The following is a 6,957-nucleotide window of genomic DNA, read 5'->3' on the forward strand; positions in this document are numbered from 1 at the left end:
TTGTTCTGCCGATTATGGCTTGATGTTATCATCTGTTTATGAGCAAATATACTTTTATTGATTAAACGGCAAGTACTTGTTGTTCAACATTGATTTAAAACTAATTTTAGATTTTGTAAACACTGAAAAATTATTTTTAACAAAACTGTCTCATGATGCTAAAACGAGTTAAATATCTAGTTTTTAAATATAGATTATTTCCTTATAATAAAAAACATATTTGCGCTATTAGGGAAGGTGACCAGTCTTTCGCCAAGAATCAAACTTAAGACCTCTAGTATCGTGGTAAACAAGTCAACCACAACATATTAAGGAAGACTTATCTTTACTCAATTTCCTTTTTCATTATTATTAATATATTTTTTAAATTTATTTATTTGGACCCCTGTATTTAGAAGCCTTAAATGTCATGTACAAGGCTAAGGTACTTGGAAAAAATCGTTATGGTTTATCTTGAAAATGGGATGTTCGATCACTGATTTTGGTTTATTACCTTTATGAGTCTAATCACCATTGTTGCAAAGTCCAAAAACAATGGCGCGTGATAACTACTTTTAACGACAGTGTAAATATCTGTTAAAGATATTTCATCTTTCCTGCATTCTGTTTCAAGATTATGGCGTTGTGAACTGAAAAACAGAGGTTCTATACTCTGTGAAGAAATATCATCGCATCGACAATAGTCATCATTCCTGAATTTAAACCTAAATAGGTAACTTCTCATAGCTCCATGTCCGGTAAAAATTTGGATCATTTTGAAAGTACTTTGGTGATTTAATTTTTAGTACTTTTTGTTTGAGAGTAGCCATCGAGTCTTAAACGCTTGTCTTGAGTTCTTTTTTTATTTCACACTCAGAACTGTATTCTTCATTCGCGCAGAAAAATAATTAATAAAATTCATAATAAATAGCTTTATTTTAAATATTGGATACAAAAGGGTCAAAACCCGACCGAAAGCTGCAGTGATACAGGTTTAATGGAATATGAAACAAAAAACAAACATCGAACCTGTGGGTTTGTAAGTGCAGTGCCGACTGCTCGACCTTGGACCGCCAAGATACACCTGTGCACCTGTCCGATGTTCACCTGATCCCGGCTTGGTTTCCGATGATAGCCGGAGGCAGTGCAAATAAAATACATTTTATATACCTGTATAAAATTTAAAACAAATCTAAGGAGAAAAAAGACAAAAGCAAAAAACCTCAATGTTTTTTATTATTTTTTCTATGCACACGGCACAAGGCTTTCACCATTAATAAATACGATCAAATTACATAAAAATCTATCGATACGAATACATTTAAATCTATCGAATACATAAAATCTATAAAGTAAAACAACAATAGTTTTATACAACTACAAACTCAAATATTGTAATGAAACCAACTGGTCCAAGAAGATCGGGTTGTGGTCCCGTGGCTAGTGTCTCGGACTCACGGGCCAAAGGTCCGTGGTTCGAATCCCACTCTACTCCAACTTGATTCCATTTCCTAATAGTGAGTTATTTACAACTCGTTGAAAATGGCCCTCAAAATTAAATATTTGGGTAAATCATAAGAACGCAAATATTTCTTTTTTTTAAAAAAACAAAAAAAAAAAAAGTTTGAAAATTGGAAAATTGCTTTCAAGCGTTGCCTAGTATGTGAAATAATTCAGTCAGATGAATCTCTTCACAACAATAAAGGTTTTAGCTCTTTAACTTCACTAAAATAAACAAATGGAAGAATTGAAGAAAAATTGATGTACAAACATAGGCAAAATGGTGAATGTTACACAGTGTGTAAAGTAGCCACCTAAACCAGCCAATGACAGGTAATAAGCCCTGTAAATGCCTTGACTTCCATATTCCTTTATTTGAGGTTCTTTATTCTCCATCCCTGTTGTAATTTGTTAATCTTAATGACTCAAATATTGTAAATAATGTATGTTTTTTTTATACTTATCCAAATTCATAAAATTTCAGAAGTTAACAAACTAAAAATGGCTGCAACATACGTTTATAAATATTTTAAGTTAGAAAAATATTAGAGCAGCCGGTATGTATTTTAAGCTATAAGTATATTTTTATAATATATTTATATATGCTTCTTTTCAGTGTTAGTTTTTGATAAGTTAATGATTTTATTAGTTGCCTTTGGTGTAAAGATTGTTTTTGTGTTTACCCGGGCGTCTCTGACAAATAATATAAAAAAAGTGTTTAAACATTTTTTTTACTCACCTATTAAAATAGAGCATGAAATATATATATTTAAATATGTGTAAATTTCAAAGTCTAAACTTCTCAAAAAGCCTTAATTCTCAAACATTCAAAACGCAAAAAAAATAAATCGTAATTTTAATCTTCTTAACTCCGATTGGACGGAATTCAGTCTTGTGTGCAAACATTTGGACACATTCAAAATGTTGTTAATTAAACTGACCGGTATAAGAAAGTGCAACAAAATTAAAGTATTTTTTACGGTGCATAGGGCACTGTATTGGTACACCAATCGCAGCGTATCTTGATCATTTGTGTTACATGCAGGTAAGATAATCAGTCTTACGCTTCAGATGCCAGTCCAGGGACTATGAAATATTCTAGTGTAAAAACACCCTTTCAAATAATATTTCATATCAACCATGTCGGGAATCGAACCTGAGATCTCTTGCATGGTAGACAAATACACTGACTATTACACCACGAGGCCGACAAATATAATTATTGATATATTTATATTTCTATTGATATATTGCTTAATATACCTATTGATATATTTCACATTCCCCCTAATTTATTTAAAAATAAATTATAACTCATTCTTCTTGGCTACGCTCCCACTTCCTATTTAATGATGCTCACGCTTACACACATCTGAACACTTACTTCTACGCAAATACACACAAATACATCTCTGTGTAGAGAGTAAGTATTCACTCTCATAGAAATACACACAAACATACCCTTTTGATTACCACAATTTAATATGTATGATTTTTATATAAAAAACTTCACTGGTCTGTCTTTAATGTTATTATATAATTGTTGACTGTTTGTTTCAGTAAAATAAATAAATAAATAAAATTTGAGCTTTTTTACTTCACAAAAGTCAACCAATGGAAAAAAAAAATTAAAATGTTTGTGAGTGTATTATTATTGTTCATGGTGTTGATAAATAAATAAATAAAAAATCCAGGTGTGTCTAAGTACGTAGTCAACACAACATTAAGATGCGATTGTGGGGCAACTTTTAAAAGTAAACGGATGTCATTTTGAACAGGTGTAGTCCCATCGAGGAGACTCCGAGACTCGATCAGGTTCCATTTACCTGTATAAGAGTGAACATGTACCACTTACCTACGTATGCAGGTATTATCATGATACCCATTCGCACCTGCCTTATTGCAAACAATATAATTATTATGTGGGCCTTGTTTTTGAAGGATTTTAAATTCTCATAAGTAGATAACATATTCGCATGTTGCTCTATTTCACTTGAATACAAATGAACTGCAGAGTAAAAGAACCATTTTAGATGATAAATACTAGGTACTGCATTCTTCACTCTGGTCGTACCCGTGAACCATAGTCGAATCTACAAATGTTTGAAATAATCTTTGATACAATATTAAACAAACTTATTGTACCCGTCACAGTATCTTTTCAAAATTGTTGGCAAAGAAATTCCATTCATGACATCAGTCAAAAACTAAAGTATTATTATACGAGTATATAAGCATTTAGAGTGGCACGATCAGGTTAACGAAGTTAGCGGTAAACTATATAGCAGTTTACACTCACTTAAAATATTGCAGAATTTCTGGCCAATTAATGCTGAACAAACATTAGTTCAATGACTAGGTAAAATTTCATTAATTAAAATGGCTATGTAAAATTCGCATAACTGAGGATTGTAGTATTATGCACGAAGAGCTCGCAACCCGAGAAGGAATTGCTGGAGCAAATTTAAATATGACGCGTGTTGTCTGAAACTATAGTTTTTACTCGGTCAAAACAAAATGCCGATTAATCAACTCTTTTATGATGCCAGTATTTCTATAGGGGTGCGAATCTTGGCACCTTACCAAAATTTAAAACACCAAACTTCTGAGATGCGATATTAAGCGATAGAGGAGAATTTTAGGACTAAAGTGGTTCAATTTTACAACTAATATCAAAGCCTAAGAACAGATGCAGAAGCTTACGATGACCAGCGTTTTGAGAATGCAGTGGTGGACTTGGCTTGCACACGTGGTGCGCATATCTTAAGAGAACTTAAACCCAAGTTGCCTTTTCTTTATACCTGCTGGCTTCCACCGTCCTGGAAGGCCGTCGATGACGATCTTTTGGCTATGTTTGCCGGGACTAAGAGACGCGGGATTGACGTGGGCGGATTCGAAAGTGCTGGTTGGTGATTGGGTCTCCTGGAGATACAGGTGTCTAGTGAAATCTATATGCTCCACCTAGTAGCGGATAGGGAAAAGAAAGAAAATTTGAACAATTTTAAAATCATTTGATCATTCGGTGGTTTATAGGGCACTGAATTGTCAAATAAACTGCATCATATTTCAATCATTTGTTATGGGAAGGTAAGGTGATTAGTTGTATGCTCCAAAAGCCGGTCAAGATACAGTGAAATTCTTCAGTGCAAAACAGTATTTGAAAAAAAAAAATAATGTCAACGCTCCGTCAAAAATCTTTACCCGTGACCTCAAACATCGTCGGTAAACGTGCCAACTACTACATTACTAAGCGAACAATTTATAGAAGTAGTCAATATTTTTTTTAAACAAAAAAGTTTCCGATTTCTGATATTGCTGATGAAGAAAACGCAAATTCTGCAATAAATTGCAAAACACAAGAATATTTTTATCTTAATCTGCGATATTATGATTTCTTGAACAACATAAATCAATCGTGTGGTTTATGCATTTTTTCGGAAAAATATAGTATGATTTATTAATAAAACGTTCGACTTTATTTTGCAACATTGCGTACGGCATTTAAGTGAAAAAAACTAATAAAATCCTTACCAAATCATATCAAAATAAAATAAAAACAGTGTAGCAGTAATTTTGTTCTGTTGGCAGGTGCTTCTTATAACCGAAACCAGACCCTTTTTTGAGTGTTTTGTTTGTTGATTCTGAAGTTTGTTCCAATCGTGACCATACTACGGGCGAAGGTCCTTGTTAAAGATAAGACTTTTTGTGTCGGAGACTCCACTTGGAATTATGTGCTTTCATTGTTTCAATCCACCTGCACTCCATTTAAAAGCTCTGAAGCGGTTTAACATTAATTTTAGTAGTAGTGTTTTTCGAGAGCTTTTTTGTTGTTTTGAAAGACTTTTATCGCTGTGCGATTATTTCTAAACACGCGTCATTGTTTGCCTTATAAGTGTGAAGCGGAATGAAAGCTCATCTTTTTAGCTAATTATAAGAGTGAATACGTATTTAAGATATTGCTTTAATTATATTTAAAGCATGTTTCAAAATTACATTTAATGTCTCCCTCGGCACGAGACACGCAAGTAAGAGGGAACATTATCTTTACTGTTTAAAAAATAATACATAAATTTAAAAAGAACAAATAAATAGATAAAATAAAATTCTATAAACGTAGTAGGGAAGAGCGGAGTCGGTTGAGGTATGTGGTCTAGTAACCACCAATGTTTTTATTAATTAAACTCCAATTACTAAAATATATGCACTTTTGCGGGCTTACTGCTAAAAACAATATCTTCTAACTTACCAAAAACAGATAAATAAAGAAAATTCATCAAAATTTGTAAAAAAAATAAATATTTATTACATTAATTTATTTCCAAATAAGAGCTTTATTTTAGTGCGCAGATAGAGTTAGTTCAGATACATTTATAAATAAATAAAAAGTAAACCTACACACATTCTATAATGAGAACTGTGGGATTAGATAAAAAGTTTGGAAACAGACAAGAAGATGATCCTGTAAAGAAGAGGAATTAAAATGTTAAAATTTAGGGAAATCAGATTTTTAAGGTTATAAAATAATATTTTAGGCGTTTCTTAAAATTTGCTAGGGAAGGTGCATTTTTTATATGAAGAAGCAGCTTATTCCAAACTCTGACACCCTGAACAGAAAAATGAAATGGCATGATGGCTATTACTGTCTCAAGTGAAGTGTGTCCTACGAAGTGGGAGAGTTTTGGAACAAAGTTGCATGCTGATACTACACAAATAATAAATTGTTCATTTTATTTTTTATAATGTTCAGTTATCATCAAGAAAATCATGTTTGATGTTTTACATTTTATTTTTTAGACATAACAAGTCTATTTTAAGTTAGTACAGAATAATTTTATGCGAATTAATGAAAATAAGATAAATTTAGTTACTGCACTCGAAAAAACATACAGTTTTGTGTGTGAAATAGAACCAGAATCATGGACGAGCGTTTTCGTTTGGGGATAAGTCGGTCGCGCAGTGTAGTGGTTGGCGCATTCGTCTACCATTCTTCAGGTCTCTGGTTCAATTTCTGACAGGGACAACGTAAAATATATGTTTTCAGTGTGTTTGAATCCTGCAATTTTTACTTTCCCTGGACTGGAACCTTAAACATAAGACTGATCACCTTACCTTCAACGTAATAAAAATTAACTAGCAGCTATAGCAGTTTTTATGCAGTCCCCTATGAAACACTATGTTTGTATTAGAAAATAATAAAAAAATGAAACGTATTTAAATAATAAAATTTAAAAAAACAACTTTGTAAATAAAATTTTAAAAATTTTGTACAAAATACTCTAAATTTATTAAATTATGATTTTTAATAAAAGTACCCAGGAAAGTTATAAAAAATCTTTTTGATTTTTTTTTCTTTTTATATTGAAATAGCGGTTCATATTTGTAGTAGGTATTATACTTTGAAAAGGATTGTATAATATTCCTTTAGTCATCCTTCATACTCGAAGCAGTATCATTAAAAATTATGTGTCCAATTTATTT

This window comes from Micrasema longulum, unplaced genomic scaffold, assembly GCF_059751315.1.
Source record: "Micrasema longulum isolate JH-2025_06_02 unplaced genomic scaffold, ASM5975131v1 h1tg000972l, whole genome shotgun sequence".
Lineage (NCBI taxonomy): Eukaryota > Metazoa > Arthropoda > Insecta > Trichoptera > Brachycentridae > Micrasema > Micrasema longulum.